This window comes from Callithrix jacchus, chromosome 19 (genome assembly GCF_049354715.1).
Source record: "Callithrix jacchus isolate 240 chromosome 19, calJac240_pri, whole genome shotgun sequence".
Taxonomy (NCBI): domain Eukaryota; kingdom Metazoa; phylum Chordata; class Mammalia; order Primates; family Cebidae; genus Callithrix; species Callithrix jacchus.
The window spans coordinates 20,284,466-20,309,486 of NC_133520.1; the positions used below are offsets into that span (position 1 = coordinate 20,284,466).

Sequence of the window (25,021 nt, forward strand, 5' to 3'; positions counted from 1 at the left end):
GGGGTGGTTAGCCCAAGAGGACTTTGCAGGGAGGATGGTGCATCTTTCTTTCTGAATGTCTTTTTGGTGCAAGGGTAAACAGCATTCTTTCCAGAATGGTCCAGGTTAATCCTGCCAAGAAATAGCAGCCCAGATGGAGGGACCTCTCAGGGTTTCTCCATTATCTGAGGATTGGCTCCCACAGGAGGAGTCAGTTAGAAATAACGATTCTTTCCTTGCTCCTACAGACTTGACAGACATCGTGAGCTGCCTGCTGGAAGGAACCCCACGCAGCAGGCACTGCTTCCCGACGGGATCTGAAGGACCCTGAGCATCCTCTCTACCCAAAAGAGACGCTTTGCACCTGCTCCCACCTTGCATCCTCTGTGCTTTTACTCTCTCAGCCTCTCATTTAAAAGCATCCCCAAAGGTAACAGATGAACGTTCTTCCATTAACTGTTTAATGACAATTAGTTGCTTGCTATCATTCATTTTAATTCTGGTCATTCGAGGAAGAAGGAGCTTTAACTATTTCCTGAATGCCAGCACGCAGTGACCGGTAAGACCCAGGCAGAGGCAGGAACGACTGGCTAGAGTGTGCTGCGGTGAGAGTTCCAGGGAAGCTGAGCCAGCCAGGGAAGTGGAGGGAGGGAGAGAAAGGCTCTGGTAGGGAGCCAATGAATGCATGGGGTTGGCTGGGGGAGGGAGTAGCTGAATATGAGTCAAAGAAGTGGATTAAGCCCCAGTGCTGAAGGGCCTCAAGGGCAGGAAAATCCTTGTTTCTTCTGTTGGGCAAAAATTCAGGTCTCCAACTGTAAGGATAATATTGTTTTGTGTATGTATATGTGACCTCCTTTTTCTTTCTGTAAGAAGTCTAGATTTCATCAGATTTACAAAGGTTCCATCAACCTGCATCTGTTTAAGCTTAAGTGCTCTTGCACTGGACTTTGTTTTTTTTTTTTTTTTTTTTGCTTGGTAAACTAAGGGATGTTTACTGTAAAAGCATTGACTTGTTAGTGATGCTTCAGGTTGGGCTGCAGGTGAGGTTTGGGGGTACACACTTGGAAGGCTACACTGACTACTTAGAGATGCTTTTGATGTCCCCATGAGACCGAGTTAAATTCCTGTCATTGTAGATGACTGTCAAGGAACATCCTTGCCTTCCCCGTTTTGCTCTTGGCAAAACCTGTCCTTGTTGTTGTTTTTTAACCACCAAAAGGTGCTTGGACGTGTCATTATAAGTTCTTGTTAGTATTCATGCTTTTCATAAAAGGATGAAATTCACCTTCACACGTCTTCCTTCCAACCTCCCTCCCTCCACAAGAGGGCACTGACTTCTGCCCTCTGAGTCCAGGACAGGTGAGCACTGTGTGCAGCAGCTGAGTTTTACTTTTTTTTTCTTTTTTCCTTTCTTTTTTTTTTTTTTCTTTTTTTGAGATGGAGTTTTGCTTTTGTTACCCAGGCTGGAGTGCAATGGCGTGATCTCGGCTCACTGCAACCTCCGCCTCCTGGATTCAAGCAATTCTCCTGCCTCAGCCTCCCAAGAAGTTGGGACTACCGGCATGCGCCACCATGCCCAGCTAATTTTTTTGTATTTTTAGCAGAGACAGGTTTTCACCATGTTAACCAGTATGGTCTCGATCTCTTGACCTCGTGATCCACCCACCTCGGCCTCCCAAAGTGCTGGGATTATAGGCCTGAGCCACCAAGCCCGGCCTGAGTTTTACTTTCAAAGCTTGATATAGTTTGGATATTTATCACCTCCAAATCTCATGTTGAACTGTGATCACCAATGCTGGATGTGGGGGTCTGATGAGAGGAGCTTGGATCATGGGGTGGATCCCTTAGGAATGTCTTGAGGCTATCCCCGCGGTAATAAATGAGTTCTTATTCTGTTAGTGACCTTGAGATTTGCTTGTTTAAAAAGAACCTGGGGTCAGGTGCGATGGCTCACACCTGTAATTCTAGCACTTTGAGAAACTGAGATGGGTGGATCACTTAAGGTCAGGAGTTTGAGATCAGCCTGGCCAACATGTGAAATCCTGTCTCCACTAAAAATAGAAAAATTAGCTGGGTGTGGTGGCAGGAGCCTGTGATCCCAGTTACTTGGGAGGTTGAGGCACAAGAATCACTTGAACCTGGGAGGCAGAGGTCGAAGTGAGCCAAGATCTCACCAATCAATGCACTCCAGCCTGGGTGATGACCGACACTCTGTTAAAAAAAAAAAAAAAAAAAAAGGAGCCTGGGCCAGACTTGGTGCCTCATGCCTGTAACCTCAGCATCACTTTGGGAGACCGAGGTAGGTGGATCACTTGAGGTCATGAGTTCAAAGCCAGCCTGGCCAACATGGTAAAACCCCATCTCTACTAAAAATACAAAAATTAGCTGGGTGTGGTGGTGGGCTCCTGTGATCCCAGCTACTGGGGAGGCCAAGGCCTGAGAGTCACTTGAACCTGGGAGGCAGAGGTAGCACGGAGCCAAGATTGTGCCACTGCATCCCAGCTTGGGTGACAGAGTGAGACTCCATCTCAAAAAATAAGCAAATAAAAAGAGCCTAGCATGTCCTCCTCTCTCTCTCTCACTCCCTCTTTCTCCCCATGACAGCTCCCCTTCCCCTCCCACCATGATTGGAAGCTTTCTGAGGCCCTATGCAGAAGGAGATGTGGCACCATGCTTCTCTCTACAGCCCGCAGAACTGTGAGCCAAATAAACCTCTTTTTTAAATTGCATTTTAGGTTTGGGGTACATGTGAAGAACATGCAAGATAGTTGCATAGATACACTTGTGGCAGTGTGATTTGCTGCCTTCCTCCCCTTTACCTATATCTGGCATTTCTCCCCCTGCTATCTCTCCCCAACTCCCCACCACCCACTGTCCCTCCCCTATTCCCCCCCCCAACAGACCCCAGTGTGCAGTGCTCCCCTCCCTGTGTCCATGTGTTCTCATTGTTCAACACCCACCTATGAGTGAGAACATGTGGTATTTCATTTTCTGTTCTTGTGTCAGTTTGCTGAGAATGATGGTCTCCAGGTTCATCCATGTCCCTACAAAGGACATGAACTCTTCGTTTTTGATGGCTGCATAATATTCCATGGTGTATATGTGCCACAGTTTCCCAATCCAGTCTATCATCGATGGGCATTTGGGTTGATTCCAGGTCTTTGTTATTGTAAACAGTGCTGCAATGAACATTCATGTGCATGTGTCCTTATAGTAGAATGATTTATAGTCCTTTGGATATATAGCCAGTAATGGGATTGCTGGGTCAAAGGGAATTTCTATTTCTAGGTCCTTGTGGAATCGCCACACTGTCTTCCACAATGGTTGTACTAATTTACACTCCCACCAGCAGTGTAAAAGTCTTCCTATTTCTCCACATCCTCTCCAGCATCTGTCGTCTCCAGATTTTTTAATGATCACCATTCTAACTGGCGTGAGATGGTATCTCAATGTGGTTTTGATTTGCATCTCTCTAATGACCAGTGATGATGAGCATTTTTTCATATGTTTCTTGGCCTCATGTATGTGTTCTTTTGTAAAGTGTTCATATCCTTTGCCCACTTTTGAATGGGCTTGTTTTTTTCTTGTAAATCTGTTTTAATTCTTTGTAGATTCTGGATATCAGCCCTTTTTCAGGTGGGTAAACTGCAAAAAGTTTTTCCCATTCTGTTGGATGTCGATTCACTCTAATGACTGTTTCTTTTGCCGTGCAGAAGCTGTGGAATTTGATTAGGTCCCATTTGTTTATTTTGGCTTTTGTTGCCAATGCTTTTGGTGTTTTGGTCATTTGCCTACTCCTATGTCCTGAATGGTTTTGCCTAGATTTTCCTCTAGGGTTTTTATGGTGTTAGGTCTTATGTTTAAGTCTTTAATCCATCTGGAGTTAATTTTAGTGTGAGGTGTCAGGAAGGGATCCAGTTTCTGCTTTCTGCACATAGCTAGCCAGTTTTCCCAACAACATTTATTAAACAGGGAATCCTTTCCCCATTGCTTTTGTCGGGTTTATCAAAGATTAGATGGTTGTAGATATGTTGTGTTGGCTCCGAGGCCTCTGTTCTGTTCCATTGGTCTATATCTCTGTTTTGGTACCAGTACCATACTATTTTGATTACTGTAGCCTTGTAGTACCAGTTTGAAGTCTGGTAGTGTGATGCCTCCGGCTGTGTTCTTTTTGCTTAGAATTGACTTGGCTATGCGGGCTCTCTTTTGGTTCCATATGAAGTTTAAGGTGGTTTTTTCCAGTTCTGTGAAGAAGGTCATTGGTAGCTTGATGGGGATAGCGTTGAATCTGTAAATTACTTTGGGCAGTATGGCCATTTTCACAATATTGATTCTTCCTAACCATGAACATGGAATGTTTCTCCATCTGTTTGTGTCCTCTCTTATTTCATTGAGCAGTGGTTTGTAGTTCTTGAAGAGGTCCTTTACATTCCTTGTTAGTTGTATTCCTAGGTATTTTATTCTCTTGGTAGCAATTGTGATTGGCAGTTTGTTCTTGATTTGGCTCTCTTTAAGTCTGTTATTGGTGTATAGGAATGCTTGTGATTTTTTGCACATTGATTTTTGTATCCTGAGATTTTGCTGAAGTTGTTTATCAATTTCAGGAGATTTTGATCTGAGACAATGGGGTCTTGTAGATATACTATCATGTCATCTGCAAATAGAGACAATTTGGCTTCCTCCTTTCCTATTTGAATACCCTTTCTTTTCTTGCCTGATTGCTCTGGCTAGAACTTCCAGTACTATATTGAATAGGAGTGATGAGAGAGGGCATCCTTGTCTAGTGCCAGATTTCAAAGGGAATGCTTCCAGTTTTTGCCCATTCAGTATGATATTGGCTGTTAGTTTGTCATAGATAGCTTTTATTATTTTGAGATATGTTCCATCAATACCGAGTTTGTTGAGGGTTTTTAGCATAAAGGGCTGTTGAATTTTGTCAAAGGCCTTCTCTGCATCAATTGAGATAATCACATGGTTTTTGTCTTTGGTTCTGTTTGTGTGGTGAATTACATTTATAGACTCATGTATGTTGAACCAGCCTTGCATCCCAGGGATGAATACTACTTGATCATGGTGGATAAGCTTTTTGATGTGCTGTTGCAATCGGCTTGCCAGTATTTTATTGAAGATTTTTGCATCTATGTTCATCATGGATATTGGCCTGAAGTTTTCTTTTCTTGTTGGGTCTCTGCTAGGTTTTGGTATCAGGATGATGTTGGTCTCATAAAATGATTTGGGAAGGATTCCCTCTTTTTGGATTATTTGGAATAGTTTCAGAAGGAATGGTAACAGTCCCTCTTTGTGTGTCTGGTAGAATTCGGCTGTGAATCCATCTGGACCTGGGATTTTTTTGTGTGCTAGGCTCTTAATTGCTGCCTCAACTTCAGATCTTGTTATTGGTCTATTCAGGGTTTTGACTTCTTCCTGGTTTAGGCTTGGGAGGAGGCAAGTTTACAAGAATTTATCCATTTCTTCCAGGTTTACTAGTTTATGTGCATAGAGTTGTTTGTAATATTCTCTGATGATGGTTTGAATTTCTGTGGAATCTGTGGTGATTTCCCCTTGATCTTTTTTTTTTTTCGAGATGGAGTTTCGCTGTTGTTACCCAGACTGGAGTGCAATGGCACGATCTCGGCTCATCGCAACCTCCACCTTCTGGGTTCAAGCAATTCTCCTGCCTCAGCCTCCTGAGTAGCTGGGACTACAGGTGCGCACCACCATACCCAGCTAATTGTTTGTATTCTTAGTAGAGACGGGGTTTCACCATGTTGACCAGGATGGTCTAGATCTCTTGACCTCGTGATCCACCTGCCTCAGTGTCCCAAAGTGCTGGGATTATAGGCGTGAGCCACCACGCCCAGCCCCCTTGATCGTTTTTTATTGCATCTATTTGATTATTCTCTCTTTTCTTTTTTATTAATCTGTGTAGTGGTCTATTTTGTTGATCTTTTTGAAAAACCGGCTCCTGGATTTGTTGATTTTTTTTTTTTTTTAAGGGTTTTTTGTGTCTCCATCTCCTTCAGTTCTGCTCTGATCTTAGTTATTTCTCATCTTCTGCTAGGTTTTGAGATTTTTTTATCTTACTCCTGTAACTCTTTCAATTTTGACGATAGGGTGTCAATTTTGGGTCTCTCCTTCCTTCTCATATGGGCACTTATTGCTATATGCTTTCCTCTAGAGACTGCTTTAAATGTGTCCCAGAGATTCTGGTATGTTGTATCTTCATTCTCGTTGGTTTCGAAGAACTTCTTTATTTCTGCCTTCATTTCATTGTTTATCCAGTCAACATTCAAGAGCAAGTTGTTCAGTTTCCATGAAGTTGTGCGGTTCTGAGTTAGTTTCTGAATTGTGAGTTCTAACTTGATTGCATTGTGGTCTGAGAGACTGTTATGATTTCCGTTTTTTTTTTTTTTTTGCATTTGCTGAGGAGTGATTTACTTCCAAGTATGTGCTCAGTTTTAGAGTAGGTGTGATGTGGTGCTGAGAAGAATGTATATTCTGTGGATTTAGGGTGGAGAGTTCTGTAAATGTCTATCAGGTTTGCTTGTTCCAGGTCTGAGTTCAAGTCCTGGATATCCTTATTAATTTTCTGTCTGGTTAATCTGTCTAATATTGACAGTGGAGTGTTAAAGTCTCCCACTATTATTGTGTGGGAGTCTAAGTCTCTTTGTAAGTCATTAAGAACTTGCCTTATGTATCTGGGTGCTCCTGTATTGGGTCCGTATATATTTAAGATCATTAGCTCTTCTTGTTGTATCGATCCTTTTACCATTATGTAATGTCTTTCTTTGTCTCTTTTGATCTTTGTTGCTTTAAAGTCTATTTTATCAGAGATGAGAATTGCAACTCTTGCTTTTTTTTGCTCTCCATTTGCTTGGTAAATCTTCCTCCATCCCTTTATTTTGAGCCTTGTGTATTCTTGCATGTGAGATGGGTTTCCTGGATACAGCACACCGATGGGTTTTGACTTTTTATCCAATTTGCCAGCCTGTGTCTTTTGATTGGTGCATTTAGCCCATTTACATTTAGGGTTAATATTGTTATGTGTGAATTTGATCCTGCCATTTTGATGCTAGCTGGCTTTTTTGCCCATTAGTTGATGCAGATTCTTCATTTTGTTGATGCTCTTTAGCATTTGGTATGTTTTTGGAGTGGCTGGTACTGGTTGTTCCTTTCTATGTGTAGTGCCTTTTTCAGGAGCTCTTGTAAAGCAGGCCTGGTGGTGATGAAATCTCTGAGTACTTGCTTGTTCACAAAAAAATTTATTTTTTCTTCGCTTGTGAAGCTTAGTTTGGCTGGATATGAAATTCAGGGTTGAAAGTTCTTTTCTTTATGGATGTTGAATATTGACCCCCACTCTTTTCTGGCTTGTAGGGTTTCTGTTGAGAGATCTGCTGTGAGTCTGATGGGCTTCCCTTTGTAGGTAACCCAACCTTTCTCTCTGGCTGCCCATAGCATTTTCTCCTTCATTTCAATCCTGGTGAATCTGATGATTATGTGCCTTGGGGCTGCTCTTCTTGAGGAATATCTTTGTGGTGTTCTCTGTATTTCCTGGACTTGAATATTGGCCTGCCTTGCTAGGGGAAGTTTTCCTGGATAATATCCTGAAGGGTATTTTCCAGCTTGGATTCATTCTCTTCGTCACATTCAGGTACTCCTATCAAACATAGATTAGGTCTTTTCACATAGTCCCATATTTCTTGGAGACTTTTTTCATTCCTTTTTGTGCTTTTTTCTCTAATCTTGCCTTCTCGTTTTATTTCATTGAGTTGATCTTCAACCTCTGATATCCTTTCTTCTGCTTGGTCAATTCAGCTGTTGAAACTTGTGCATGCTTCATGAAGTTCTCGTGTTGTGTTTTTCAGCTCCATCAATTCACTTATATTCCTCTCTAAGTTGTCTTTTCTTGTTATAATTTCCTCAAATCTTTTTTCAAGGTTCTTAGTTTTTTTGCATTGGGTTAGAACATGCTCTTTTAGCTCATGGAAGTTTCTCATTACCCACCTTCTGAAGTCTGATTCTGTCATTTCATCACACTCATTCTCTGTCCAGCTTTGTTCCCTTGCTGGTGAGGAGTTGTGATCCCTTGTAGGAGGAGAGGTGTTCTGGTTTCGGGTGTTTTCCTCCTTTTTGCGCTGGTTTCTTCCCATCTTTGTGGATTTATCCACCTGTCATCTGTGTAGGTGCTGATTTTCAGATTGGGTCTCTGAGTGGGCGTCTAGATTATTGATGATGAAGTTATTTCTGTTTCTTAGTTTTCCTTCTAACAGTCTGGCCCCTCTGCTGTAGGACTGCTGAGGTCCACTGCAGGCCCTGCTTGCCTGGGGATCACCTGCAGCAGCTGCAGAACAGTAAAGGTTGCTACCAGTTTCTTCTTCTGTTGTCTTTGTCCCTGAATGATGCCCGCCAAATGTCAGTCTGACTAGTCCTTTGTGAGGTGACTCTTTGGATATACGGGGGTCAGGGAGCTGCTTGAGGAGACAGTATGTCCTTTATAGGAGCTCAAGTGCTGAGCTGTGAGCTCCATTGTTCATTCAGAGCTGCTAGGCAGGTACGTTTAAGTCTGCTGCAGCAGAACTCATAACCCCCCCACCTTTTTTTCCCCAGGTGCTCTGTCCCAGGGAGTTAGGGCTTTATTTATGAGTTTCTGTTGTGCTGCTGCCTTTCTTTTTCAGGGCTGCCCTGCCCAGCAAGGAGGCAGCCTAGTCACTGTCTGCCTGCAGAGGCTTTGCTGAGCTGCTGTGGGCTCTGCCCTGCTGCCGGGTGAACTTCCCTGCAGTTCTGTTTATATGAGTGTGGTTAAAACTGCCTCAGCAATGGTGGCCTGCCTCTGTAATGGCAGACTCTCTCTGTTATGGCGGGTTGCCTTGGCAACGGCAGGCTGCCTCAGCAATGATGGACTACCTCCATAGGGGTGGAGTGCCTCAGTATTGGCAGATGCCCCTCCCCCACAGAGCTGCGCTGTCCTGGGTTGCTTGTCGTGAAACTCTCAACCCTGAGTATTTCCAATTGCTGTTTTGTGTGTGTGTGTATTGGGGGGGAGGCCTTCTGAGCCTGATCACCTGGCTCCCTGCCTCAGATCCTTTTTTTTTTTTTTTAATTGAATGGTTGACACTCTCCCAAGTGTTCCAGTCGCCTGCTGAAAAGGCACTGGGATCTGTGTAATTTCCCGTGCGGTGACCCACTGCACCAGCTAAAACAATAGCACTGAGATCTGTGGTGCTTTTTATTGCCCGGGAATCTCCTGGCCTGGCTCTCTGTTTCAGTCCTGTTTAATCAAATGAATGGGCAAATCTGCCTTCTTGGAGCTCCAATTGCCAGCTTAAAAGGGCAACCAGACCAGTGTGTTTTGTATGGAGAACCGCCATGCCAGGGAACCAGCAAAACAGCTGCGCCGGCCAAAACACCCACGCTGGTGACCCATGGGACTCCTCTGCCTGGGAATCTCCTGGTCTGTGGGCAATAAAGATCCATCTGGAAATGCATCATCCACTCACCCTCTGCACTTTCACTGGGAGCTGCAATCCTGAGCTGTTCCTAAACGGCCATCTTGCTTCCCCCACCACCATTAACCTCTTTTATTGACAAGTTACCCAGTGTCAGAAATTCCTTTGTAGCAATGCAAACTAGATTTATACAGAGCTCTTTCTAGGCCTTTTTTATATATATGCATTTTTTTCTTTTTTTTAAAACATTCATTTGATCAGATTATACATATTTGTCACTTTTTCTCTTATCATGGATCTTTATTTATATGTGTCTACACTATTTTTAAATGATGTAATATATGCCGTGGTATATATGTACAAACAAGATGATTACCCCATTGATAAGCTTTTAGGATGTCTGGCTTTTATAAAACTTGCTGTGCGATCCCTGGCTGGATGTATTTTTGTTTCTATTTTTGAGTATTTTTGTATATACAGTCCTCAGGGTGGAACTGGGTGTTGAATTTTCTTGTATTCTTCTGTGTTATTTTTTCTAAAGACCATACCAGTCTATATTTATATTATCACCTGTGGGAAGTAGAAAAGTTCCTTTTTAAAGTTTCTTGTTAAAGAATAAGTGTGCTAATAACTTTGTTAAGCCCAATCCTATGTAGCTGTTAGATATGCCATGCTTACAGGCACATAGTACATTCTATGTCTTTGTACTTTAACCAAGGTATCTGTGTTGGACATGCTCACAGGCATGTCCCAGCTCTCCATTGCTTGTACCTGTTTGGAAAAGTTTTAAGTTATTAGCCAATTGGGTTTTAGTTTAGATTGTGAAGTCTGGTTCCAGTCAATGGAGATCAGGCACAGCAGTAAGGATGACCCCAAATGCATAAGGGATAAATTTGTGTGTTTTCCTTTGTTCATTGTACTCGTGGCATGATGGCTATTGAGGGTACTTTTCCTGCAGTCCAGGAAGTAAAAATTGCGTTGCTGAAAGCTCCTTTGTCTCAGCGCTGATTATTCTCTGTGGCACTGAGCATCTATTTCCAACAACACATCAGAGTGCCCGTTCCCACTTAGCCGAACGGGAAAAGTTCAGTGTTGAATACATCAGTCTTTTCGGGTTGTGCCAATGTAAAGGATGTCAAGTTTAGCCCAGAGTGGTGGTGTGCAGCTGTGGTCCCAGCTACTCAGGATGCTGAGGTGGGAGGATCGCTCGAGCCCAGGAGTTCAAGGCTGCAGTGAGTTATGACTGCACCACTGCACCTGCACTACAGCTTGGGTGACAGAGCGAGACCCCTTAGAAAGAAAAAAAAGATAAAGGATGTCAAGTGCATTCTCATTCTTATGATGAATATAAGTCATGCATCTTTTTATATGTTCATTGGTCAGTTTTATTAGTGGGAGATCAGTTGTTTGGCACAGATGTTTCCTTTCAACGTGGAGCGAAGAGGCTGCCTGTGGATGTCAGCGGGTTCAAGGGACCACAGGGAGTGTGGTGCAGGGCAGACTGGTGTGGCAACGCTCACCCCAGAAGGGCCCTGGGCAGGAGGCAGGGTCACAGACTACCTGCACAGCAAAGCCACTTGAGTTTCTAAGTGTGGAAGCAAGCTCATCTCTGGTCACTTTTAAAATAATTTTTTATTTTTGAATAGTTTGAGACTCAAAAAAAATTAAAAGTAATACAGAGAGTTCCTTTGTACCTGCATCCAGTATCCCCGGATGATGACGCCCTACACAACCACAGCACACATAGCACATTTTCTAGACCAGGAAACTGCTATATCATACACTGTATCATCAACTCAGGCTCATGCCATCTTAGAGTTTCATACTTTTTTTTTTTTTTTTTTAAGATGAAGTCTCACTCTGTCGCCCAGGCTGGAGGGCAATGGCACAATCTTGGCTCACTGCAACCTCCACCTCCTGGGTTCAAGCAATTCTCCTGTCTCAGCCTCCTGAGTAGCTGGGATTACAGGTGCCTGCCACCACACTCAGCTAATTTTTGTATTTTTAGTAGAGATGGGTTTTCACCATGTTGGCCAGGCTGGTCTCAAATGCCTGACCTCAAGTAATCCAATCACCTCAGCCTCCCAAAGTGATGGGATTATAGGTGTGAGCCACTGTGCCCAGCCCCACCCATTTTTAAACTTTCTCTTCCCTTCTTCCCTTCCTCTTGGTGTATAGATCTGTGCCATTTAATCACGCACGTAGACTCCAGTAATCACCACCTCAGTCAGCACGCGAAGCTGTTCCATTTCCCCAAAGAAACTCCCTTATGCTACTCCTTAATAGCCTGGCCTGATACATTCTTCTTTCTTCTCTGTTAAGATATAAACATGTATAATAAATTGTATAAACTGTACTATCAAACATATAAACTATAAAATAAAAAATAGCTTAAAAATTCACTTTTATATAATAGCTTTATTGAGATATGATTTAGATGCCAAAAAGCCTACCCATTTGAAGTGTAAGGTTCGGTGGTTTTTAGTATATTTGCTAAATACACTAAAATATAGTATGGTGATGATTGTGCAATCATCACCATAATCTAATCTTAGAACATCTTTGTTATTCCCCAAAGAATCCCCATCAGCGGCCACTCCCCAGCCCTCATTCCCTCACCCTCTAACCCTCGGGAACTGCTCATCCACTTTCTGCCCTGCAGATTTGCTTATCCTGGACATCTCCTATACCTGATACTGTATAACGTGGTCTTTCATGGCTGGCTACGCTCACTTAGCATAGTATTTTCAAGATCCTTCCGTGCTGCAGCGTGCGTTAGTAGTTTAACCTTGTGGGCATGCACCACACTTTATTCATCCGCCCATCATCGGCTGATGAGCATTTGGTTTATTTCCACTTTTCGGCTATCATGAATAGCGCTGCTGTGAGATTTGCATATAAGTTTTTGTATGGATTTAATATAGTTTCATTTCTCTTGGTAGATGGCCAGGAGTGGAATCTCTGGGTCATGTGTTGACTCCACAGCTAATATTTTGAGGAACTGCCAGACTGTTTTCCAAAGTGGCTGCACCATTTCACAATCCCACCCGCAGAGAATGAGGGTTCCAATTTCGCCTCATCTTTGCCAACAGTTGTTATTGTTCCTTCGATTCTGAGTTTTAATTTGCATTTCTCTGATGACTAATGATATCAAGCATCTTTTCACGAGATCTCTTTTCAAAAACTCACTTTAAGCTGGGGGCAGGGCACATCCCTTTGTCTGAGCCACTCTGGAAGATCACTTGAGCCTAGGAGTTCAAGGCCAGCCTGGCTACATAGCAAGACCCCGCCTGAAACAAACAAACTTTAACTCTTAGGTGGAGAAAGTAGGGAAGAGAGGCAAGTGTGGCTGCAGAAAAGCCACCTGCAGCCAGTGGGCAAGAGAAGGCCAGCACTGGTCTGGACTCACTGAGGAAGAGAGAGGGAAACTCATAAACTAGGATCTGTTTTGGAGGAAAGAGTAAGAAAGAGCAATTCCCAGGCATTGGGGAGTCTGTGCAGACTGGGGTCAGAAGCTGAGTCCCTCACTTCCAGAGTGGCACAATGTCCCTTACTTTTACTTAAGTTACTTCCCCTTGCCTTGAGGGCATTTGGAAGAGTTCCTTGGTGTCAAAGATTTGAACCTGCCGTGAGCAGAGGACTTGGACTAATTCAATGGATAGCTTAGTGGTCAGAATTAGAGGGAGATTTGGGCTCCATACAAGAGAATTTTGTCTAATATGCTGAGCAGTCTGCAGTGGGTTTTAGCATTCCAGCAGCTGTGAATCCGTTTGCCGGATGGTAAGCTGTCAGTGTGTTTTGGAGGGGCTGCCCTCAAAGGAAGTGATGGCTGACTTGACAGATGGTGAGGTCTACTATGACCCCAGACTCAACATCCTTTGGATGAAAGTTGAGACTAGTACTGTAGTAAGACACCTGGGTGCTTTCACATAGTGCTACAGTATCTGGCCCTGTTAATGATGACTGATTGGGTGACAATGAGTTCCCAGCACAGTTCTTGATGCTCTGGGGCTTGCAGAGGAACTTAGAGAAATATAACAAAAGCTGACATAACAAGAGCTGACATCGTTTTAATGCCACTTATTAAGAATCACACATTCTACTAAAGGCTTTAACACAGGTCAACTCTTTTTAATCCTAACAACAACCTTTGAAGTAGGCACTCTTATTATTGCTAACTGGCAGATGGGAAACTAAAGCTCAGAGAGGTTAAGTAACTTGCTCAAAACCACACAGCACACAGCTCACAAGTGATCAAGCCAGGATGTGAATTCAAGCAACCTGATTCCATGGCCCATACTTTCAGTTGTTATACCACATGGCTAAGATATAGCTGCAGGTAAAATTTAGCCAACCTGGAAAAACTTGCTTCCATTCTATGGAACCACCTAGAAAATACACAAGGCAACATGAAATTCAGAGGTCATTGTTGTGGCTTCTTAAATGTGCAATTTGAAATGAGAGAACACAGAGCTCAAGGTATGCCCCCTACTCCGAGTTGATTTGTAGGAGGAGTGCTTAAGGAGGCTGGATCTGGAGGAGGGACTGTCTTGGACGCATCCTGCCTGGGAAGAAGCTTCCATGAAGAAGTGGGAAAACTGGAAGGGCCTTGCTGAGGCTTTCAATCAGCTTCAGGGATTTGAACCTGCAGTGAGAAGACTGGACTAATTCAATATGGTTCAGTGGTCAGAATAAGAGCCAGATTTGGGCTCCATACAAGACAATTTTGCCTAATAGTCTGAATAATCTGCAATGGGTTTTACCATTCCAGCAGCTGTGAATCCATCTGTGAATCACAGAGCTCTAGAGAAGGTTCTAGAAGGAAACCCAAGAGACGGCTGACAATTCCACCATGTCCACTCCAGGTGCTGGAGGTGGACACCTAGGCACTCTTTACTCAGAAATCTTGTGGAGAGACAGGGCTCCGTGACCTTCCTGCCACTCTACTGCACAGAGCCCCTGTCCCACAAGGAGCTAGAGACCCACACACCGACACCATGGTCGGGCTGCCCTGCCCACTGGAACCCAGCCCTCAACGCCCTCAAAGTCATAGAGACGCCTGGCTCATTTAGAGGTTTCAAGTTCGAGTGCAGTGGCTCACACCTGTAATCCTAGCACTTTGGGAGGCCGAGGTGAGTGGATCACTTGAGGTCAGGAGTTCAAGATCAGCCTAGCCAACATGGCATAACCCCACTTCTACCAAAAATACAAAAGGGTGTGGTGGCAGGTACCTGTAATCCCAGCTACTTGGGAAACAGAGGCAGGAGAATCGCTTGAACCTAGGAGGGAGAGGTTGCATTAAGCAGAGATCACACCATTGCATTCCAGCCTGGGCAACAGAGTGAGACTCCATCTCAAAAAAAAAAAAAAAAAAAAAAGAGGAGGCTTTGATAGACTCCAGAGGGAAAGCAGTCACGAAACCCACAGGGTGGCCTGCTTGGCTAAGGACCAAGTGACCTGCAGAGAAGCCGAGGCCAGCCTTGCCAACCCTGTCTCACCTTGAACTGTGGTTCTCAAGCCCTGCAGGTGGTCAGGCCCTTGGAGGCCACAGCACTTGTTGGAGAACACCAGACACTGTTGGCAGGTCACTGGAAATACCATAAATGTCTCTGTGTGACCGCAGACACAGAGCTGCTCCGAGCCCAGCATGGCCAGGTGGCTGCCCGTGCTCAACACGGACACACTCGTGGGAGCAGAAACTCCATGCAAAGGAAGGCCCGGCTGTTATTTCTCCTTTTTTATTTTTTTCAAACGGTGAAAATAAAGCCATTATTCCATCATGTCCCTCACCCCCGGGGAAGTTCAGAGTTCAAGGGAGGGGACCAGAGAGCAAAGGCCTCCTGGGGGCTGTGCCAGGACAGCTGGGCCTCTGTGGGGCGCTCAGCCACCACGTCTGGACAGATCTGGGCCTCTCCTTGGGCTTCTTGTGTGTGTCTCCTTGATTCCTCCCTGCCCTGCCCCACTCACACCTGTCTGCGGCCTGGCGGTGAAGGGGAAGCTTTCTCTGCTCTGGGCTGGGCTGCCTTTATGCCCAGCCGGGTGCATCCTTGCTGGGCGCTGAGTTTACAGTGTGGCCACCCCGAGAAAGCTGGTGTCTCACACTCTGTGGTACAAGCATCTTCCAGTAAGAAAGGTGAGGAGGCCCCGAGGGTCTTTCCAGCACACCTAGGAGAGAGGGAGAGTCTAGACAAAACCTCAGGCACAGCTGGAACAAAGGACTTTTTCCCTCAGCACAACTCATGTGAGAACACCGGCACCTGCTGACATCTCTGGGGAATGATTTGCTAAACAGGGTCTGGCTGGCCCTCCCCTCCACACCACCTCTCCTTCCAATGGGAAATCCAAACCTCTCAAGGCCCAGAGGCTGTTTGTTTCTCGTGTTTCTAAAGCATCCACCCACAAGTGCTAGAGAAACCTGCTTTTCCTGCTGTTGGAACCTTCTAGGACTTCCCTCTCTCAGAAAACGATGACCAGCTCTGCGCTTATGATTAGCAGGCTGGTGCAGGCGGTAGGGAAGACATTACCGCCCCCACAAGCCCAGGAACACCCTTATGTCAGTGATGGCCTATGATGATGGCAGCTTTAATGGGATGTGTGGTGAACAGAACAAGGAACCCCTCTGCCCCTAACGAGAGGCCCACCTGCCAATCCCTGGAACCTAAGCCTGTGTTATGTTTCAAAGCAAACAGGAATTCAAGTGGCAAAGGAGTTCAGGTTGCAATCAGCTGACCGTGAGATGGGGAGAGGACCCCAGAATATCCTGTGGGTGCAATGTCATCACAAGGATCCTTGAGAGTGAGAACCTGTTCACGGTGGAGATGCAGCTGTGAGGAAGGCAGGACGTGCAACCTTGCTGGCTTTGATGATGGACAGGAGATGTAAGCCCAGGGGCACAGGCAGCCTCTGAAAGCTGAGGATGGTGTGAAGTGAAATTCTCCCTTAGAGCCACCAGAAAGAACCACAGCCCAAAGCCCTTTACTTTCGCCCAAGGAGGCCGTGTCAGACTTCTGACCTCCAGAACTGTAAGATACTGCATTTGTGTTGTTGAAACCACCAAGTTCGAGGTCATTTGTTACAGCAGCAACAAGAAACCAATATGGAGGTGATTTCAGGTCCCGGGGGGATTCTAAGGGCAGTGGGCACATTCAGGAGTTTTGAGTCAATACCGTGGTGACGGCGCCCAGCACCTTGCGCCCTCAGGATGTATTTGCAGAAGAGCGGAGAGAGTAGGGAAAAAAAGAACCGGGAAGCAGTCACATCAGAGCATCTGCTTTTGTCCTTTCCCAGTGCACAGGCACAGATCAGCTTGGAGAACTCACTCTTGTGTTTCTGGTTCAAGGAACGAAGCCCTCATTTCTCCCTGTGCTCATGAGGAACAGGAAGTCAAATGAAAGTTTAAAAGGATGATGCAGCTGGAAAAATTGTCACCATGAGTACTGTCTCGTGGGCTGCCTTTAGACTTTGCCCAGTTTATCTGTCACCAAACAAAGGATCATATCAGGGACAGGTCGATTGTGATCTGTCTGCTGGGAAGAGTCTTGCAGCCAGTGTGGAGACACAGAAAGAACAGTTGAAAAGAAAAGGAAGACAGCTCCGCCTTCTGGATGGACTGCCTGGCACATGGCCACTGGAGAAAGATCTGGTACCTCCGGGCCCTTTTTCTGCCTCTTTCCTCCCTCGGGCTGACCCTGCATTTAAAGGAGTGGAGGCAGGGCCTGCTTGTCAAAGTGACAGGCCACATGCCCAGAGAGCAGAAGTTGCTCTCCCGTGGAGAGAGGATGTCCCGCCATGGAGTCAGTCCTTGTGAATTCCCACCAAGCTCTGTTATTGACAATGATCTCGATCAATCATGGGTTCCCCTTGAGCCCTGGGTTCTTTATCTTTTGTGGAAAGAAATGACCCCCTGCCACGGATGTGTAGAAAGTAAAACATGTTTTAAAGTTTTTTTTTTTGTTGTTGTTAAATAATAATGTTATATTTTGTTAAATAATAATGTTAGAAACAACAGTTTCTTTCAAAGACTAACTTTCTTCAAAGCCCTCTTGCTTTTTGGTAGTAACTCTTTGTTAAGCCCTAGCCTAAGTAGTTGTTAGATATAAAAGAATAAGTGCATTCTATGTCCTTGTACTTTAACCAAGGTATTTATATTGTTACTTTTCTAAGTCTTTTTGCAAGCAACTTCCTGTCCCTTCCTTATTTAGACTTCCTCTTTTCCTTTGTTCTCCATTGCCTTTTCCTATTTAGAAAAGTTTTCAGTTGCTAGCCAGTCAAGTGCATTTAGATTGTGAGGTCTAGCTCCGACCAACAGAGATCAGACAGCAGTAAAGACCCAATACATAAGAAATAAATATGGCTACCTTTCCTTTGTTCATTGTGCTCTCGTGGCAAGGACAGGTAGTAAGAGCACTCTTTCTGCAGAAAGCAAAATTGCCTTGCTGAGAAAACGTTTTGTCTAAATGCTAATCTTTCCTTGCAGTACCTAAGAACAAGCACTCTAGCTCTAACAGGTGACTAGAAGGGTCTGGGTGCCTGGCATTGCATTATCAAATGAGATACAGTGTGTGCAAATGCTTTGTATAAAGCACAGTCTTCATTTCCTAGGGCTGCTGTTAGAAATGACCCAAATCTTGGTAAGTTAGAACAGAAATGTTCACAGTTTTGGAGGCCAGGCTTCTGAGGCTGCACTCCTTGCAGAGGCTCAGGGAGACTGTTCTTCGCCTTTTCTCACTCCCAGCAGCTGCGGCATTTCCTGGTGTTCCTTAGCTTGTGGCTGCCTCTCTCCAATCTGTGCCACTATCTTTACATTCCCTTCTCTTCTCTGTGTGTGAAATCTCCCTCTTTCTCTCTTTTTGAGGCAGGGTCTTGCTCTGTTGCCCAGGCTGGAGGGCAGTGGTTTGATCATGGCTTGCTGCAGCCTCAACCTCCTGGGCTCAAGTGATCCTCCTGCCTCAACCTCCTGAGTAGTAGGTACTGCAGGAATGTGCCACCATACCTGGCTAATTTTTAAATTTTAATTATTATTATATTTTTTAGAGAAGGAATCTCACTATGTTGGATAGGCTGGTCTCGAACTCCTGGGCTCAAGTGATCTTCCTCCTTCAGCCTTCCAGAGTGCTGAGAGTGACAGGTGTGAGCCACTATGTCCAGCCTGTTTTTTATAAGGACACTTATGATTAGATTAAGAACCCATTTGGGTTTTTTTTTAATATAAAAGGAAACTGAGGAATCATCAGATATTGAGGAAAATAACTATAGTGAAATTACATACCCAAACAAACTAGAAAAAAAAGTCCTTAGAGGAAAAATATTGGGATCAGAAGAAGCTGTGCTTGTGCTTTGAAACACACCCAAACTCACATGTACATAGATTGTGTTCTGAAAAAGTTCAAGTTATTCTTTACTAGATAAGTAGGCAATTTAGGTGTTAGATTTAGTCATGTGGACTACAGACTCACTCCAGAAAAATTAAGCTTTTACCTTAGTCTACTTCAGTGGTTTTAAGCCAATATAAACATTCCCTGGGAGGCTTTTTAAAACACATATTTCTGGGTGCTACTCCAGTTTTTGATTAAATAGGTATGGTATAAGTCAGAGAGTTTGCGTTTCTTTCTTTTTTTTTTTAATGGAAGCCATAGAAGAGTATTAGTTATATGAAAGGTAGTATAGCATTTTTTTTTCCTATACAGAAACAACATTATTTGCAAGGTTCTCTTTGAGAAACTAACAATAGAAATTATTAAGCACTTTGTACCTAACTAGAGATCATCCTCTTCTAGAGTGGACAGTAGAAGCAGTCTGCCTTATTTTGAGTCCCAACTCTGTTACTCTTGGCTGGGTGGCCATGAGCAATTCTCCTGATTTTTTGGTGTGCCAATTTTCTCATCTGTCAAAGAGGAATACATATAGTACAAGCCTCATAAGTTTGCTTTGAAGCTTAATTAAATTAATGCACTTAAAGCTCTTAGCCTTCAATCAGCCCTCAAAAAAAGTTGTGTTATTATTTATGATATATATATATATATATTTTTTTTTTTTTTGGAGAAAAAGAAAAAGAGGAAAGAAAGAAAAAGAATGAAGGAGAGGAAGAGGGAGAGAGAACGGGAGTGTTGCTTTATTGCCCAGGCTAGAATGCAGTCTAAAAATGGGTATTAAAAACCTCTTTTATGCCAATAATTGTGCTTAATAATGGAGACAGGAAAAAATGAGGGAAGAAAATAACAAACAAGTAGTCAACCAATATTTCATTTAAACCTGTGAGTAGGTGTGATGTGGTACTGATAAAAGTGTATATTTTGTGTATTTAAAATGGAGAGTTTTATAAATGTTTATTAAGTTTACTTGTTCCGGATCTGAGTTCAAATCCTGGATATCCTTATTAATTTTCTGTCTCGTTGATCTATCTAATATTGATGTTGAAGTCTCCCACTATTATTGTGTGGGAGTCTAAGTCTCTTTATAAGTCTTATGTATCTGGGTGTTCCTGAATTGGGTGCGTATATATTTAGGATCATTCACTCTTCTTGTTGCATTGATCCCTTTACCATTATGTAATGACCTTCTTTGCCTCTTTTGATCTTTGTTGTAGATAAAATCTATTTTATCAGAGGCGAGAATTGCAACTCCTGCTTTTTATTTATTTGTTTATTTTTGCTCTCCATTTGGTTGGTAAATCTGCATCCCTTTGTTTTGAGTCTGTGTATCCTTGCATGTGAGATGGGTCTGGATGCAGCATACTGATGGGTTTTGGCTGTGTCTTTTGATTGGGGGATTTAGTCGATTTAACTTTAGGATTACTGTCATTTGATGTTAGCTGGCTGTTGTGCCCATTAGTTGGTGTAAATTCTTCATTATGTGGATGCTCTTTACTTTTTGGTATATTTTTGGAAAGGCTGATACTGGTTATTCCTGTCTATGTGTAATGCTTCTTTCAGAAGCTCTTGTAAAGCAGGCCTGGTGGTGATGAAATCTCTGAGTACTTGCTTGTTCACAAAAGATTTTATTTTTCCTTCACTTATGAAGCTTAGTTTGGCTGGATATGAAATTCTGGGTTGAAAGTTCTTTTCTTTAAGGATGTTGAATATTGGCCCCCACTCTTTTCTGGCTTGTAGGGTTTCTGCTGAGAGATCTGCTGTGAGTCTGATGGGCTTCCCTTTGTGGGTAACCCGACGTTTCTCTCTTGCTGCCCTTAGTATTTTCTCCTTCATTTCAACCCCGGTGAATCTAACAATTATGTGCCTTGGGGTTGCTCTTCTTGAGGAATATCTTTGTGGTGTTCTCTGTATTTCCTGGAGTTGAATATTGTCCTGCCTTACTAGGTTGGGAAGGTTTTCCTGAATAATATCCTGAAGAGTATTTTCCAGCTTGGAATCATTCTCTTCGTCGCATTCAGGTACACCTATCAAACGTAGATTAAGAACCCATTTGAATAATCCAGGATCATTTCTCCATGTTAAGATACTTAATCAAAATTGGAAAGAACCCTTTTCCTTATAAGGTAACATTTAAGGCTCTAGAAATTAGAACCTGTGATCTGAGAAACCAAAATAGACACCGCTTTATCAACTAAGTCAGACACTAAGGTTAAAGAAACAAAAGGTACGTAGGGGTGGATGATTCAGGCCCAGCTGGCATAGCAAATATCTAAATTCCTGTGGCTGCAAGGAAAACCATTGCCTTGCAAAAGGAGCTGTCAGGCAAGTGATCAGATCTGGCCTAACTTGGTGTTACACCCCAGACCACTACAACTCAGTTGGAAGAGGACCAGCCTCACAAACGTTCTTTTCTGATAAACACCTGCAGACCTGAAGCCAGCTTCAGCAGCTTATAGAAGCTGTGCAGAAACTTTGTGTCCCATAGTTTACCTTCTAACTTGAGCTAAATACCACCTAATTTTAATGCTAAAACGTTGCCCAAAAATGAGCATGGGATGCACATTGTAGATGTGGTTACCCACTGCACATGTGCTCCACCCACCTCATAAACACGCATAGCTTTCCCCCCAAACCTGCTGAATATGTATACTTTGTTGGTGTAATACGGACCTTGTTAGGCATAAAACCCAAGACCCCCTCTTCTCCTCTGAAGAGAGCACCTTCAGTCCAACCTGGAGATGATCTCTTCCCGGTTTGCAAACTGATGCTGCCAATACAGCTCTCCTTCCTACTAGTTAGCCATTCTGATGGCCTTCTGGACAACAGACCTAGTATCTTCGGGCAGGCCATTACTTGGCCTCTCAGAGTCCTCCCTTGGGTCTCCAAAGATTCATGTCTGTTCCACATGCAAACTGTATCTACCCCATTCCAATGTCCCCAAAGTCTCAGCCCACTATAATCAATTCATGTCCAAAATCTCATCTAAATCTCATTAACTCAGAAGTTACAAATCATAGCATCTAATGCAGATAGTGGTTAGACTCTGGATCTGATCCATCCTGGGAAAAAGTTCCTTTCCATTGCTGGACCTGTGAAACTAGAAAATGGCTTGTTTATTCCAAATGTGATGTCAGGCCAGGTGGGGTTTAACAGTATAATAGGGATAGACACTCATATTCCAAAAGGGAACAATGAAAGGAAGAAAAGAGTCACAAGTCTCACCCAATGAAGAACTCCAGGCCAGGCTTGGTGGCTCACGCCTGTAATCCCAGCACTTTGGGAGGCTGAGGCAGGTGGATCATGAGGTCAGGAGTTTGAGACCAGCCTGACCATCATGGTGAGACCCCATCTCTACCAAAAATACAAAATTAGCCAGGTGTGGTTGGCGCGTCCCTGTAATCCCAACTACTCAGGAGGCTGAGGTAGGAGAATCACTTGAACTCGGGAGGCAGAGGTTGCAGTGAGCTGAGATTGTGCCATTGCACTCCAGAGCCTGAGTGACAAAGTGAGACTCCATCTCAAAAAAAAAAAAAAAAAATTACTCCAGCAGGGCAGATTCCATTAGGGTTCAGGGCTGGGGATAACCTCTGTGGCTTTGGCCCCCACCCTATGGGCTTATGGCTCCTATATGAGAAATTGGGACCTAACACTTTGTGTGGCAATTATTCAGTCTAGGTTTGTGCAAGAGTTATTAAACATAATGGCAAAAACCCCAATAACTTTTGCACCAACCTAATACTATCCAAGTTTAGGCTGTTTTATTGTATCAAGTGTATCATTTGTTTATTTTTATAGAGACAGGTCTTGCTGTGTTACCCTGACTGGTCTTGAACTCCTGGCCTTAAGTGATGCTCTTGCCTCGGCCTCCTGAGTCACTGGGATGCCAGGCATGAGAGGCACCCCACCCAGCCTTGGAGTGTTTCTTTTTTTTTTACTAACAGTATAACACTTTCAGCACCCTTTATCTCAGTGATCCACAAGGCAAGTCTGACTGATAGGCATTGCTCAGGCCATCTGGCCCTCATGAAACTAAATTTTCTGGCCCTTTCTTTCTTTCTGGCCTGCAGGTTGGCTCTGCCTGATGCCTGATGTGGGTGGGATTATGAACAGAGGCAGAGCTGATTTGAACTGGACCCACCATCTCTGGGCAGCCCTCCACAAGCCGTTACATTCTCTGGGCACATTGTAGCCACTCCAGCCTCTCTCCTAGCCCCTCTCCCCGAATGCTTGGGAGCAGGATGAGGGATGGAAGGCTTCTGTCTTGAAGCTGCTTACCTATTTGCTCACAGCACCTGCCAGCCCACTGAATATGAACAACTCTATGGTCCATTCTCAGAGTCTAACCCATATCTGAATTAGATGCTGTGGGAAGTAGAAAAGTTCCTTTAAAGTTTTTCTTTTTATTATTGCATTTTAGGTTTTGGGGTACATGTGAAAAACATGCAAGATAGTTGCATAGGTACATACATGGCAGTGTACATACATGCCTTCCTTCCCATCACCTGTATCTGGCATTTCTCCCCATGCTCTCTGTCCCCAACTCTGTACCCCCCACTGTCCCTCCCCTATTTCCCCCAACAGACCCCAGTGTGTGATGCTCCCCTCCCTGTGTCCATGTGTTCTCATTGTTCAACACCAACCTATGAGTGAGAACATGTGGTGTTTGATTTTCTGTTCTTGTGTCAGTTTGCTGAGAATGGTTTCCAGGTTCATCCATGTCCCTACAAAGGACATGAACTCATCATTTTTTATGGCTGCATAGTATTCCATGGTGTATATGTGCCACATTTTCCCTGTCCAGTCTATCATCACTGGGCATTTGGGTTGGTTCCAGGTCTTTGCTCTTGTAAACAGTGCTGCAATGAACATTCGTGTGCATGTGTCCTTATAGTTAAAAGTTTCTTTTCTTGTTAAAGAGTAAGTGTGCTAGTAACTCTTTGTTAAGCCCTATCCTATGTAGCTGTTAAACATGCCATGCTTACAGGCACGTAGTACATTCTATTTGTACTTTAACCAAGATATCTGTGCTGGACATGCTCACAGGCATGTCCCAGCTCTCCATTGCTTGTACCTGTTTGGAAAAATTTTAAGTTATTAGCCAATCAGGTTTTAGTTTAGATTGTGAAGTCTGGCTCCAGCCAATGGAGCTCAGGCACAGCAGTAAGGATGACCCCAAATGCATAAGGGATAAATTTGTGTGTTTTCCTTTGTTCACTGTACTCTCATGGCACAATGGCTAGTGAGGGTACCCTTCCTGCAGCCCAGGAAGTAAAAATTGCATTGCTGAAAGCTCCTTTGTCTCAGCACTGATTTCTCTCTGTGGCACCGAGCATCTATTTTTCCAACAGATGTTATGATTTATAACTTCTGAGTTAATGAGATTTAGATGACATTTTGGATGTGAGTTGATTGTAGTGGGTTGAAATGAGGTAAATATATTTGCATGTGGAACAGACATGAATCTTGGAGACCCAAGGTAGGACTCTGGTAGGCCGAATAATGGCCTGCTCAAAGATAGCAGGTGTGTTGTCCAAAAGAGCAAAAGCCCTCTCCAAAGAGCAGCTTTCCCCTGGGGAGACAGCACAGATTCCACGTGAATGACGTCCTGTCCGCTGCCTCCTGAATGCTCCTCACCATGAAGTCTTTCCACAAATGACTGTTGGAAAGACCCAGACTTTGGAGAGGCCGGCGTAGTCCTTGCAGGACAGAGGCAGGTTGACATGGGCCTCCTGGTGTGAAAGTCCCTGGGATCTGTCTCCTTCCGCAGTGACAGCACCACAGCAAATCCAGCGTCCTCAGGTCGAGATGGGGCTGGCACTCATTCTCAGGCTCAGCTTTTTGTTTCTGTCCCGCTGCGTTCAGCTGCTCACTGACACCCGCCTGCTGGTTCCCCCTGTTAACTGACTCCTCCGCCTCAAAACTCACCTCTCCTGGGTCCTCAGAGCCTCCTAGCCTGGAAGCCAGTGTGCACTTGGTTTAATCCTGTGGACAGTGAGCATCTGTGTGTTTTCCTAACAGGAAGATGCCTTCATACAAAGGTCTCAGGGAAAAGCATCGACACGCCTATTGGAGGGGCTCTTCATGTCCAGGATGGCAGCAGGACCCAACCGAAGAGCCCGGCCAGGCATCAGGAGCACAGGTGCCTTCCACTAACTAGAGTGTGCTGCCTGCTCCACACATAGACACAGGTGCGTCTGGTTTTCTGGGTCTCTGCCGTCTCTTGCT

The 25,021-nt window shown here is 44.2% G+C and overlaps 1 long non-coding RNA gene across 1 annotated transcript; it reads left to right on the plus strand.

Moving 5' to 3' along the window:
* The first annotated feature begins 225 nt into the window (after positions 1–225).
* LOC128930223 (uncharacterized) lies at positions 226–24,936 on the plus strand. The gene is made up of 3 exons (XR_008477933.2): positions 226–409; positions 2,584–2,676; positions 24,815–24,936. It is a non-coding gene; the product is annotated as an uncharacterized LOC128930223 (long non-coding RNA).
* The last annotated feature ends 85 nt before the right edge of the window (positions 24,937–25,021 follow it).